At 39.1% G+C, this 13,882-nt stretch overlaps 1 protein-coding gene across 20 annotated transcripts in view; it reads left to right on the top strand.

Moving 5' to 3' along the window:
* EPB41L2 (erythrocyte membrane protein band 4.1 like 2) overlaps nucleotides 1-13,882 on the top strand; it is a 225,325-nt gene that overhangs the window by 43,604 nt on the left and 167,839 nt on the right. Inside the window, exon 1 of one of the 20 annotated variants that reach the window (XM_030809670.1) lies at nucleotides 4,224-4,413. The exons of 18 other annotated variants lie outside the window; for them this stretch is intronic. The gene's annotated coding sequence lies outside the window, so the exon portion shown is untranslated. Of the gene's footprint in view, nucleotides 1-4,223; nucleotides 4,414-6,527; nucleotides 6,679-13,882 lie in introns of those variants that run through there. One more of the 20 variants, XM_030809669.1, reaches the window with a different exon arrangement.

Raw genomic sequence — 13,882 nt, 5'->3', positions numbered from 1 at the left:
CAGAAAATAGAAATATATTAAAGCATTCTTGAATTTTTAAGCCAACATAACCCTGGTAACAGTACTGACCAGAGCAGTGAAAACAGGAAAATTACAGGTAAATGTCACCCATAAATATATGTAATGCCCCAGTAAAACAGAAAAAAAATCTATTATACGTAGTATATTAACTGTAATTCATTTTAGGAATGAAGAAATAATATACAATTTCACACTTCTTTAAAGAATTGATTGTTAACTAAAAGGAAAACGTAAAATTGTTTTGCTAGATAAAGCATTTTATGAAATTCCAATATTCATTCAGGAAAATGCTAACTAAATTAGGAATGCAGTATAATTCTCTACCATGCTAAATAATGTCTTTGAAAATAAAATCCAACATTATACTTAGCAATATGATAATAGCACAGATTTCTTTTTTTTTTGCATATATACACATTTATTATATATAGTTTAATTCCTTGGTAATGAAATACAAACAATTGAAACGTGTTACAGTTAAAAATAGCTATAACATTGTAGCCTTTATGGGATTATATAATTGGGATTTTTTTTTTCTCTGCTTCTTTTGAAATCGCTTACTATAGTTGTACTTAGTCAAAGGACAGTTTCCTGTAAAGGGATTTTCTGTTAAAGTCTGTATCTGAGTATTTGTCACTAAGAAATAATTATGTTTGTTTTACAGTATATGTAAATACATGTTGAAGACATGTTACAAAAGCTAGCAATTAATAGCACAGATTTCTTAAGGTCAAGATACAAAATTACTACTTTCAGTCATTTATATAGTTGTTGAAATTTGGCAGTACAATATGACAAGAATAGAAATGATCATAAATATTGGAAAGGAGTAATCAAAATTCTTTGCAGTTTATATAATAGACTGTGTGCAAAACTTAAGTGAGTCTAGGGATAACCAACTAGAAAATGTATGTAAAGAAGATGAAGATCATATTTCTAGTTTCTAAAAATGCAAAACTCTGTTTCCTAGGAAGAAATCTAACAAGATATGTAAAGTCTTTATGGATAAATCTTGAAATGTTGAAGGATGTGAAAGAAGGGCTGGATAAATGGAGAAATGTTCATTTCCACAAATGGGAATGCTTGATATTGTAAAGATAATAGTTTCCCCGCAAATAAATGGGTAATTTCAGTGAAAATTCACGCATAATCCAAGTAGGGTTTTTATGGGTCAGCCAATCCTAAAGTTAATATGCAAATGAGCATGTGTTGAAGAATAGTCAAAATAATTTTGAAGAACAAGTTGGGAAGATTTTGTCCCTACCACATATCAAGGCTGTTGAAACTATTGTGGCAAGGATAGAGAATTATACCAGGAAACCTGATTTAAACGGATACAAGCCTAGAAACTTAATATAAACGAATATAACGAAGCTTGTTACACTATAGGAGCAGTGTTATAAATCAGTAGGGAAAGGTAAACTATTAAATAAATGGGGTAAACATCCACTGATTGGTCTATATAAAAAAAAATCATTCCCTACTTCATACCATATACAAAATGCATTATAGTTGTATTTATGGATGCATTACATTTAGACTTAAAGGCAAGAAGCCAATCTTTAAAATATTTAGCAGTAAATATAAGCATTGTTGATGAGTGGGCCGGGGGGGGGGCGGGGGGGACACAGAGAACATGATAAAGAAAAGGATTCAGAAATTTGATTCTATTAAAATAAACTTCCATACAAGAAAATTACCACAGTGAAACGAAAAGGTTCACATTGGTGTCATACATTTGTAAGGCATGTTTGAAAGACATTGCTAGCTGCCTACCTCACCTATTCCCCTTTCTTTACCAACACAACCCTGATTTTGTGCCCATTTAGAAATAGCTGTCTCATCTGATGTCCTTTAGAGGTCTCAGTGGTGGCCAGTGAGATGTGAGCTTAGGATTTCTGAGAAAGTTTTACTCCTTGAATATGGGGTCTGGTCTTTCTTCCCCCACCCTTGAAGTGGACATAATGTTTAGAGCTGCAGCAGCTGTCTTGCAGAGGTGAAAATGAGGCTAGTGTTAAAGACGGCAGAGCAGGAGGGCAAATGGAGGCTAGTTTCTTGATGACATCCTTGACTGTGTACAACAGCCATGGCTTGCCTCCTCCTGTACTTGTAGTCAGAATGTACTTGGGTCTATTCTAGCTAGGCCTTTAGGTAGCCTTGGCCAAGTGGCAGTCCTGTTGAAAATAGCCTATATGCTACAAAGATTAAAAATCTGGATTATATGAACAACTGTTACAAATTAATAAGAAAAAGGCAGATAACCTAGTAGCAAAATAGAGCATAATTGTACACAATCCAGAGAACTGGAAACTCAAATGGCCAATAACCCTGAGTCTTACTAGTAGTTAGGCAAATGTAAGTTAAAATAGAGACGTTTTAATAACCATCATAATATGAGTATAAAAATACCAGTGTTGGGGAAGATTCATTATTGGTGAGAGCCTAAGTTGGCATAACCATCTTGGAGAACAGTTTGGCAGTGTAAAACTGACCATACCATACTAGCTAGCAATTGCACTAGGTATGAACTCTCGAGATTCCTGTACCTGTAGGTGAAGGGAAACTCAGAAGGCATGCTTATTGACACATTGATAATAGCAAAACGTTGGAACCAACCTATCCTTCAATTAGGAAAAATAAAGTATATTTTATAATGAAGTACTGTATAGGAGTTAAAATGAGTGAGCTGCATATGAACTACATAGAGCTACATATATTAACATAATGTACTAAAATACAAAAAACTATGAATATGGTGAGAATTTATATAAAATATGAAAACAATAATGAAACTACGTGAAGTACTGTTACCATCCATTGAGAGATGTGCAAACTCTGATAAATGATTTCTACTCATCAGTGAATTTTCTGGAAGCCTAAAAATTGATTTTTAAAATCCAGCCAATATTAGTTTGTTTCATTCCCAACAAGGTTTTACCTGCTGGGATACTGAAACCACTGAGCTGCTCCTAGTCCAGTGGTATAATGTTAAAATTTAAAGCACTTTGCAAAACATATTCATGTATGTTTTTATTTAAGTATTTTAATAACTTTATGAGATAATATGACAGGTAGGATTTTTATTGTAACTCAAATTAAGTGATGGTAGTTGGACTTGAACTTATCTTTTCCGACGCCTAGTTTAGTTCTTTTTATAATAGTTTCATAGTGTTTTTCCAACACACAATTTAATGTCTAGGTATACTTCATTTATGCAGCAGATTTATGGCTGAAAAAGTCATGTGCAAATAAGTGTTTAGAACAAGTGTTATTTTAAATATAACTATAGTGGCTTTCTAATTTAAGAGACCCAATGGTGAGTCTCTTAAAGTAAATAATGGCTTACTAATTTATTGCCAGGTTTTTTTTTGTGTGTGAATATAGTAGTGCTTTTTTTTTTCTTTTGGAGACAGAGAGTCTCCCTGTGTTACCCAGACTGGAGTTCAGTGACATGATCTCAGCTCACTGCAACCTCTGCCTCCTGGGCTCTAGTGATTCTCGTGCCTCAGCCTCCCGAGTAGCTGAGATTACAGGCACATGCCATCACCTTAGTATGTACAGGAATCATCCTGGGAATTTATGAAAAACACAGGTTCTCTGACCCCCTTGTTTCTCTCTGTTATTATGTTGGTTTGTTAAGGGCTGTGAGTTTTTCTCATTCATTTTGGTATTCTCCACAGTGACCAGCCTGGTGGAGTGTGTGTGTGTGTTTGTGTGTGTGTGTGTGTGTGTTTCCTTATTAAATGCTTAATAAATATTTGCAGGATGATTTCAGGAAGAGCTTTCCAGAAGCGAATACCTGAACAAAATGAATACTGTGTTAATTGTTGATGGAGAATACTAGAAATAATTCAATGCTCTTTCTAGTGTGTGCTGAAATTGGTTTTCAGTTAAGCTGTTAAGCATTATTTTTGAAACATTCTTTTTACTGGAAAGATCATTTAAAAACATGATTATTTTAAAATTCCACAGAAGAATTTTGCTGGAAAAGGTATAACAGAAAATAACTGAATGGAAAAAAATCACATTGTTTCAAACAATTATCCCAAGCCAGCTTGGAAGTTACAGTTCTCTTCTCAGAGAAGATTTCTTTAGCCACAAGCTACTGGGAATTGTTCAGCCCGTTGGCAGCTACACGGAACATTGCCCTTTTCACCCTGTCCAGCACACAAACCTAGATAATTCATAGCTGGAACCTATCTTCAAGAAAGTGATGGCTTTATTGAAGCCAAATGTCCAGACTTTTTCATGTAGACACATGAAGGACCTTCAGTGCTTTTGCCATATAAAAAGTGAACCACAGAGACATTCTTAAAAACAACACCAGGAAACAAATAAAACACCTGAACTTACTGTGTGCAAATTACAGATGCAGACATAGCCTGTTTGGCAGTAAGTACATCTCTCTGTCTTGCTCATTCTGTCCCTCTTCAGTACTAGCTGTGTGCTTTTTAATATAGTAACTGTATAATAAATATTAGTTGAATGTAGGTGGAAGTAGGATGAGAATGAACAGAAATCAGTGACAATTCTATATTTTTCATCTCTTTTGTTTTTTAGAAGAGTCCAGTTTTGTTTTAAGATGAGTGTTCTAATAGGGTGAATTTAAAAATGTAACAGTAGTAAAGAGATTCCTTAATTGCCCGTTTAGTTTGATTTGAAGTAAATCTTCCCCAGGCTGAAGTTTTCTACTGTGGGCCAGGAAACCCATGTTTAAACTGTGAACTTGAGTGCTTTATCTTCTTATGCCAGACCTCTGGATAATGTTGGCCCAGTTGTTCTGTTGTTGTTTACTTATTCGAAAGTTATTCTTGTGAAGATGTGGACCATTAACTCAAGAAATCTGTGTTTTTACTTTTTGGTGATTGTCTTACAGGCTATTTTATGATAGTGATGAACAGCACACAAAACTCCTTCAGACCCTCCCGAGTGAGTTTCCAACACAGACTCTTTCTTCTTGCTCTTTCCACAGATGCTTTCTCATAAGTAGTATCAATTACAGATGTACTTTGATGATGCTGATAAGCTGATAAACAATAATGTGAAATCTCTTTGATATTCTGTTTTGTTTATGGAGATGAAAGATAGCCTGGTTTACTAACATTTTGTTAAGGCAAGCAGGGAATGAAAGCATGTTTACAGTTGGTTCCTGCTCCACTATGCAGTTTATTTAAGTTGGAAAAATTACCTAAAATAACAAGATGTGCCTTTTGTACCTAGATATGGGCAAGCAGGTCTCTTTACCTGCCAGACATCCAAACATTTTCCTTTGAATTTCTATTTTGAATTCCTTGGTTTGCTTTCTGGATTTCTTCCCTGTGTAATCTATAGGCTTTATTATGCGGGAATAATTTAAAGTGTGCCTTGGAAAAGAAGTTCTGAATTTGAGCATATTTTACATTAGTGTTTATGTTGGACTCTGACTGAAAAATACTCTTTTATCTTCTCTTGAATCAAAGTGTAATGAGTCTTGTGTAATTGAATCGAGGTTCCTTTGCTTATCATTTTTGTGTATGGGGTTTTTGGACAGTTTCTGAAATTGTACCCTTTTGGAGAGGTTGCCTTTGCGTCATTATTGGAACTTTTTTGCACTTGCAAGTCATTTTTGGAGACAGAAAACATCCCTTGGAAAATATTGTGCTGATTTTTCTTTTTCCCCAATCTATGAATTGTGGAGCTTGGGTCGCAGATTGAATTTTGGCATTCAACTCTCCCAGGACAGGGTAGTATCCAGCTTCATTTTGTGAGTGATTACAGATGCCTTTTTACCATTTGGACTTCCTTGTGTTCTAAATAAATGACCAGTCTGTGAAATTTTAAGCCAAATGGAATACAAAGGGATTCCTGGTTTTTAAAGGGTCGTCTTTAATTTTGCATTTAAAAGGCAGCGTTGGCTTCATTTTTAGAAATTAAATACATTATAGCTGTTGCATAATTTACCACCTCCTACCCTCACCTCCCCTTAAATAACTGAAGGAGAAAAATGTGGGTTGATTTTGTATACTTGAATAAGAAATCTGAGAAGAACTTCAGCTTCATCCTGTGACTTGCTCAGATGTCTTTATGTGATCCGTAGTATTGTAGAAAAACCTCAGATTCAAATGAAAGATATGGTGAGTGAGTGGGCTGCCTGAGGTTTTTTTTTTTTTTTTTTAAATAACACCTAATTTAACTATTTATTTGGAACATGGCAAGTCGAGAATAGTGGGACACCAAGGCACAATTAAGCATCAGGAAATAGCTTCACGTGTTGCCCATTGCATCCTGGACGATTTGGATAAAACAGAAACAGCTGTGATTCCGAATGCCCTATGAATTTCAAATGGTGGTGTGGCACACTTTATGGGCTGATTTAATAAATAACTTTGCCCGTATGTCTTTGGTGACTTGCTTTCAATTTTCTTTACAAAAAATGCAAAATATTTGGGGCCCTTTCTTAATGCTAAATGAAAAGTTGTGTGCATTTGGCTCTATAAAGCAAAGTAGCCTTGAGATATGGGCTTGCCTAGAAATTGACTACATTTTTGTGGGAGAACGGGTGAAAAGGGCAGTTTCCTGTGTTGCTGCCAAAAGGTCTGAACAATCTGTAGTAGCTTGTGGCTGGAAAACAACTTCTGTGAGGCAAAAACAGCAACTCTAAACTGGCTCTGGATATGTGTGAGAAAATACTCTTTTTTCTACTTGATTATTAGGCTTCATAGAAAATTTCTTTTATAAAGTGAATTTTTAATCTCAACCCCTTGAAAATGGTATTTTAGCTGATTTGGATAAAAGTCTGGGGAAATATATTTGGAGTGAGTGCAAGTGGGAAATAATGTGATACTTAAAAAAAAAGTAGCATTTATATTTTGCTTTTATTATAGCCATGTGCTTGGTTGGTAATCCATGTTTTTCTCCTGCCTTTAGAGTGAAGTAAATTTTGGCCTCTTAGGCATGTATTTTACAGGATTGGGTCTTATATATATTTTTTTTCTTTAGTTAACTGATTAGAAGTGTGTTTTCTTCATAGTTCCACTTGGGCAATGTCTTCCATTTTGTAGTAAAAACATGTTTACAAAATCATAAGTGTAACTATTGGTAATTGCCATTTATTAGTACTTACAATGTGCCAGGCACTGTGCTCATGTTCTTACATTGGTTACGCCTTTTACTTCTCTGGATAGGGGAAATAGCTTAGAGAGGGTGTCATGTAGTTAGAAGATAGTTGGAACCGGGATTTGGAGTCCTGTCTTTGTGTTGCTAATTATTATTAATACAAAATAGTTACTATTACAAATGTTCATTTTGTAGAATCAAATCAGTTAAAGAAGATTCTTGTAGAATGGGCTTGGATATGTGGAATGAAGATAGAGTTGGTTTGACTTGGTTTTAATGTTTTCACTAAACTCTTTCTTTGTTGCACTTCCGCCATACCTGAGCACCTGTGTACTTAATCATTTCGTGTAATTTTGCGGTCTCAGTTAGCAATTAGCATCACATACACTCAATCATGTTTTTATTTAAATGCTGCAGACTTTGCTTTGCTTTACTTTGTTGGACTTAATTTTGATTTTTTTTTCCTCTTCTATTGGGGATATCTATTGGCTTTTCATTAAAATGCAGGCAGTAGCCCAATATGGCATAATCTTTTTCTCATCTCAATATTTTGTCCTATTCATCAACATCAGTTTCTTCTTCATTGTATAGTTAATAAGTAGCCTGATGTTCATCATCTAGTATGGTGGTTCCCAGCCCAGGTGATGCTCCCTAGGGGACATTTTTTATTTCCACAACTTGAAGGTGTGCTAGTGGTATCTAGTATGTGGTAGCCAGCCGTGCTGCTGAACATCCTACAGTTCACAGGGACAGCTCCTCACAATAAAATGTTGGTAGTGCGGAGGTTGAGAAACCCTGACTTAGCTAACACAGGGCCCAGGCTAAATCTAATCCGTTAGAAGCTCTGACTTCATGAGATTTTTTTTCATAACAAAACAACTCAGTAGTAACTAGGGAAGCTCCCCCTGCCCCCATCCAGAGTCTCCCTCAGTTGCCCAGTCTGGAGTGCAGTGGTTCAGTCTCGGCTCACTGCAGACTGTGCCTCCTGGGTTAAAGTGATTCTTACGCCTCAGCCTCCCGAGTGGCTGGGACTACAGGCGCGTGCCACCACGCCCAGCTAATTTTTGTATTTTTAGTAGAGATGGGGTATTGCCATGTTGGCCAGGCTGGTCTCGAACTCCTGACCTCAAGTGAGCCACCTGCCTCGGTCTCCCAAAGTGCTGGATTATAGGCGTGAGCCACTGTGCTTGGCCTGGAAAGTTTTTCTCTTCTAGAGGTGGAGGAAGAGGATATCCATCTGTTTTCTCACCCAGTCCTAACTTAACACCCATTTACTGTACACTGGATTCTCTTTCACTTGCTTCCTGTCTTCACCCCTCCTTAGGGGAGTCACCCTTTAAACTGTTATCTGCCATTCTATTAGCCACGATAGTTGACTGCCTGTTAAGAGTGGTACCTGAACTACCTTGGCTTGGGGCGGGAGAGAAGCCAAAGAATGAAAGGAATACCCACCAAAGATAAATTTCACTTAAGACAGTTTTGGCTTGGATGAAGGTCCTAGTCTGCCTCTCAGAATTATATTGAGTACCAGAGAATGCAGTTGTGATTAAGACATAAGTTTGAAGTACATGTCTGTAGAGTCAAGTGTTGATTTGTAAATTGAAAGCTGAAATACGATGGTTACATGGAATTTTCAGAAGATCTTGAAGAAACTTCTCAGTTAATATCTAAAAAATATCCACCTTGTTAGTGGAAAAATGGACTGATTTATTACCTCAGAAGTTCTTGGGCCTACCCTTTGTGATTTTGACTAAATTTGAAAAATTGAAAAGAGCAAGTAGTGGTCAGTGGTCTTTTATGCTTGATGCCTTTGCAGGTACTTGGGAATCTCCTTTCTTCCCTCCATCCTTTATGAATGGCTCCAATTTTATCCTATTTCATCCTCTATTCTTATGCTGCTTTGCATATGGCTTTCTGTAGATATTTCTCAGAATGGATTGTAATTATGCACTTACTCCCTGTGTCCCTTACTAGGCTATGAGATCCTGGCACAGTGCTGATTACATAATAGCCAGTCTCTAAATTTTGAGTGAATGAATGGTAGAGGAGAAGAAGAAGCAAACATCTTAGCAGTCTTAACACTGAATAAGGGAAAATGGGTGGTAGGATGATGAAAAGTCAGGGTGCTGAGGAGGGCTCCTGAGTAAGTGAAGGTAGGAATTGTTGCCTTCGCTTGATCATCTTGGTGCTGTGCACGTTCCTTTTTGATGCTGGAGGTCTGGATGAGTGAGGCTAGGAGGCTGGCAGGCTAGCGTGTGGTCTTGGCTATATCTGCAGGTCCAGGAGGTGCTAATGTTTTTCACCTGAGGTTCCTCCAAGCTGAAGAATGATCTGCCTATTTGCTGGTATATGGATTTACACACTCAAATCTGAGTGTTTTTTAAAAATTGATGATTTAATTCTGGCCAGGTGCAATGGCTCACACCTGTAATTCCAGCACATTGGGAGGATCACTTGAGGTCAGGAGTTCGAGACCAGCCTGGCCAACATGGTGAAACCCCGTCTCTACTAAAAATACAAAAATTAGCTGGGCATGGTGGCGTGTACCCATAATCCCAGCTACTTGGGAGGCTGAGACACGAGAATTACCTGAACCCAGGAGGCGGAGGTTGCAGTGGGCTGAGATTGCACCACTGTACTCCAGCCTGGGTGACAGTGAAACTGCTTTCAAAAAAAAAAAAAAAAAAAAAATTAATTCTTTATTTCTATCAGGAAGAAAGGAGTTTCAAAGCAATAGAAATGGCCCTTGATGTCCAGCAGTGATTGTACAATGACGGCACTCTTGTAGCACCTGGAATTCTGGGCTGTGCTTCTTACTATCTCTTTGGGCAGACATCCTTCCATAGCCTTCACTTCTTTTTTTTTTTTTTTTTTTTTTTGAGACGGAGTCTTGCTCTCTCACCCAGGCTGGAGTGCAGTGGCGCGATCTCGACTCACTGCAAGCTCTGCCTCCCGGGTTCACGCCATTCTCCTGCCTCAGCCTCTCAGAGTAGCTGGGACTACAGGCGCCCGCCACCACGCCCGGCTAATTTTTTGTATTTTTAGTAGAGACGGGGTTTCACCGTGGTCTCGATCTCCTGACCTCGTGATCTGCCCGCCTCGGCCTCCCAAAGTGCTGGGATTACAAGCGTGAGCCACCGCGCCCGGCCTTCACTTCTACTGCCCTTTGAATTTGAAGAAACACAGCTTCATTTTACTCTGGCGTTTATATGCTTATATGCATTAGTGTTACCGTTAGTGACTTGGGTTAGAATAAATAGTAACTCTGTAATGTACATGTTTTGTTTTTGTTGAATTACATGAAAGCATTTATTAGACACTTGAATTCAATCTAGAGATAGCTGCGGGAAAAGCTGTTTCTTTCCTCGAAAGGCCCACTAACAGAGCATTGGTGCTTATCACTTGTGGCCATGTCATTGGGCTTGTCCCTGGCAAATTGAACATGCCTGATTGCACAGATGTTTGCATGGCTGAACAAATTATATTTGGACAATAAACTGTTATGCCCATCAGTGATTACGGAGGCAGAACATAGTTGCATGTGGACTGATTTGGTAAGAGAATTAAGAGAGAATATTACCAAACATTTTCATAAAAGGGGAGAAAACAAAAGCACTTTTTGAAAGTAAATTTTCTTGTATTCTTTAATGGTTATGTGGCCTTAAACTTATTAATATTACTGGGGCAGATTTACCTGTTTTTCTAAATGACTAGTTTTTTTTTTTTTTTTTTTTTTTGGTGGGGGTGGGTAACAGTTTCTTAAACAGAGTTAGATTTCTCCTATTGGAGGATAGCTGTAGTTGGATTATGGCTGAGAACATGGGAACATCCAGTTACCAGTGTTACAATCTTTTTAAGCCTATAATTGTTTTTTGCTTTATGTACAGGTGTGAAATATGTACAGGTATGAAATAAGTTTCTAAGAGCCTGGGAGTGTGGATTGAGTAGGGAATTCTCATAGGATTTCTGAGAATCACTAAGGGTCTATGTATTAGTCTGTTCTCATGCTGCTATGAACAAATACCTGAGACTGGGTAATTTATAAGGAAAAGAGGTTTAATTGACTCACAATTCCACATGGCTGGGGAGGCCTCAGGAAGCTTACAATCATGGTGGAAGGCAGCTCTTCACAGGGCAGCAGGAGAGTGAATGAGTGCCGACCGAAGGGGGAAGCCCCTTATAAAACCATCAGATCTCGTGAGAACTCACTATCACAAAAACAGCATGGGGGAACTGCCCCTGTGATTCACTTAACTCCACCTGGCCCCACCCTTGACACATAGGGGTTATTACAATTCAAGGTGAGATTGGAGTGGGGACCCAGAGGCAAACCATATAATTCCAACCTGGTGCCTCCCAAATCTCATATCCTCACATTTCAAAACACAATCATGTCCTTCCAACAATCCCCCAAAGTCTTAACTCATTCCAGCATTAATTTAAAAGTCCAAGTCCAAAGTCTTATCTGAGACAAGGCAAATCCCTTTGGCCTATGAGCCTGTAAAATCACAAGCAAGTTAGTTACTCCTAGATAAAGTGGGGGTACAGGCATTAGGTATTTACCATTCCAAATGGGAGAAATGACCAAAACAAAGGGGCTACAGGCCCCACGCAAGTTTGAAATCCAATAGGGCAGTAATTAAACCTTAAAGTTCCAAAACGATCTCCTTTGACTCCATGTCTCACATCCAGATCATGATGATGCAAGAGGTGGGCTCCCATGGCCTTGGGAAGTTCCACCCCTCTGGCTTTGCAGGGTACAGCCCCACTCCCGGCTGCTTTCATGGGCTTGCGTTGAGTGTCTGTGGCTTTTCCAGGCACACGGTGCAAGCTGTTGTTGAATCTACCATTCTGGGGTCTGGAGGACAGTGGCTGTCTTCTCACAGCTCCACCAGGCAGTGCCCCAGAGGGGACTCTGTGTGGGGCTCCAACCCTATATTTCCTTTCTGCACTGCCCTAGCAGAAGTTCTTTCTGAGGGCTCCACTCCAGCAGCAAACTTCTGCCTAGACATCCAGGTGTTTCCGTACGTTCTCTGAAATCTAGGTGGAAGTTCCCAAACCTCAATTTGTAACTTCTGCGTGCCCACAGGGTCAACACCATGTGAATGCCACCAAGGCTTGGGGCTTGCACCTCTGAAGCAATGGCCTGAGCTGTACCTTGGCCCCTTTTAACCACCACAGCTGGAGCTGAAGCAGCTGGGACACAGGGCACATGTCCAGAGGCTGCACAGAGCAGGGGGGCCCTGGGCCCAGCCCACAAAACCATTTTTCCCTCCTAGGCCTCTGGGCCTGTGATGGGAAGCACCTGCTGTGAAGGGCTTTCACATATCCTGGAGACATTTTTCCCATTGTCTTGGGATTAACATTTGGCTCCTTGTTGCTCATGCAAATTTCTGCAGCCAGCTTGAATTTCTCCCCAGAAAACTGGTTTTTCTTTTTTATTGCATTGTCAGGCTGCAAATTTTCCAAACTTTAATGCTCTGCTTCCCTTTTAAACATAAATTCAAATTTTAAACCATCTCTTTGTGAACACATACAACTGAATGCTTTCAGAATAATCCAGGTCACATCTTGAATGCTTTGCTCCCTGGAAATTTCTTCCACCAGATACCCTAAATAATCTCTCTTAAGTTCAAAGTTCCACAGATCTCTAGGACAGGGCCAAAATGACACCAGTCTCTTTGCTAAAGCATAGCAACAGTGACCTTTACTTCAGTTCCCAACACATTCCTCATCTCCATCTGAGACCACCTCAGCTTGGACTTCATTGTCCCATATTACTATCAGCATTTTGGTCTAAGCCATTCAACAAGTCTCTAGGAGGTTCCAAACTTTCTCACATTTTCCTATCGTCTTCTGAGTCCTCCTCACTGTTCCAGCCTCTGCCTGTTACCCATTTCCAAAGTTGCTTCCACATTTTCGGTTATCTTTACAGCAGCACCCCACTCCCGGGACCAATTTACTGTATTAGTCCATTTGCATGCTGCTATAAAGAAATACCTGAGACTTGGTAATTTTTAAAGGAAAGAAGTTTAATTGACTCACAGTTCCACTTGGCTGGGGAAGCCTCAGGAAACAAAATTATGGTGGAAGACACCTCCTCACAGGGCGGCAGGAGAGAGAATGAGTGCTGAGTGAAGAAGGGGGAAGCCCCTTATAAAACTACCATATCTTGTGAGAACTCACTATCACGAGAACAGAATTGGGGAAACTGCCCACCTGGTCCTGCCCTTGACACACGGGGATTATTACTATTCAAGGTGAGATCTGAGTGGGGACACAGAGCCAAACCATATCTGTCGGCTTAAAGTTTGTGGCTGTGAATTTAAATTGAGAAAAGTTATTGTGGCTATTTTCATTTGGCTGCTTGGGTGCACATCTGAAGTAAGGCCGAGGTAAATGTAACCATAAATAGGGCGAGTGTGCTGGAGGTAGGGAGGGGCAAAGGAGTTAAGATGTGATCGGGGCCCATGGGATCCAAGCTGCTTAAGGAAGAGAGTGAAGACTGGGGCACTAGGAAGGTGGTATGGGCACAGGATCCTCAGGGTTACAGAATTGTTGGAGAAGAGGGATTGAGCTGGAAAGATAGATATTCAGAGGTTGAGGTGCATGAAATTGAGATAATTGTAGAGTAATAGGTCTAGGGCGGGATTTTTCAAAACCTAGTATTAGAGAGTCATGACCAACATTTTTAAAAAATGCTAAAAAATCTAACTTGTGGAACTTTTAATGAATCTTTTTTTTTTTTTTGAGACAGAGTCTCAGT

This window comes from Nomascus leucogenys, chromosome 3 (genome assembly GCF_006542625.1).
Source record: "Nomascus leucogenys isolate Asia chromosome 3, Asia_NLE_v1, whole genome shotgun sequence".
NCBI classification, from domain to species: Eukaryota; Metazoa; Chordata; class Mammalia; order Primates; family Hylobatidae; genus Nomascus; species Nomascus leucogenys.
Note: the sequence above shows the minus strand (reverse complement) of the source record. Positions and strands in the feature narration are given on the sequence as shown.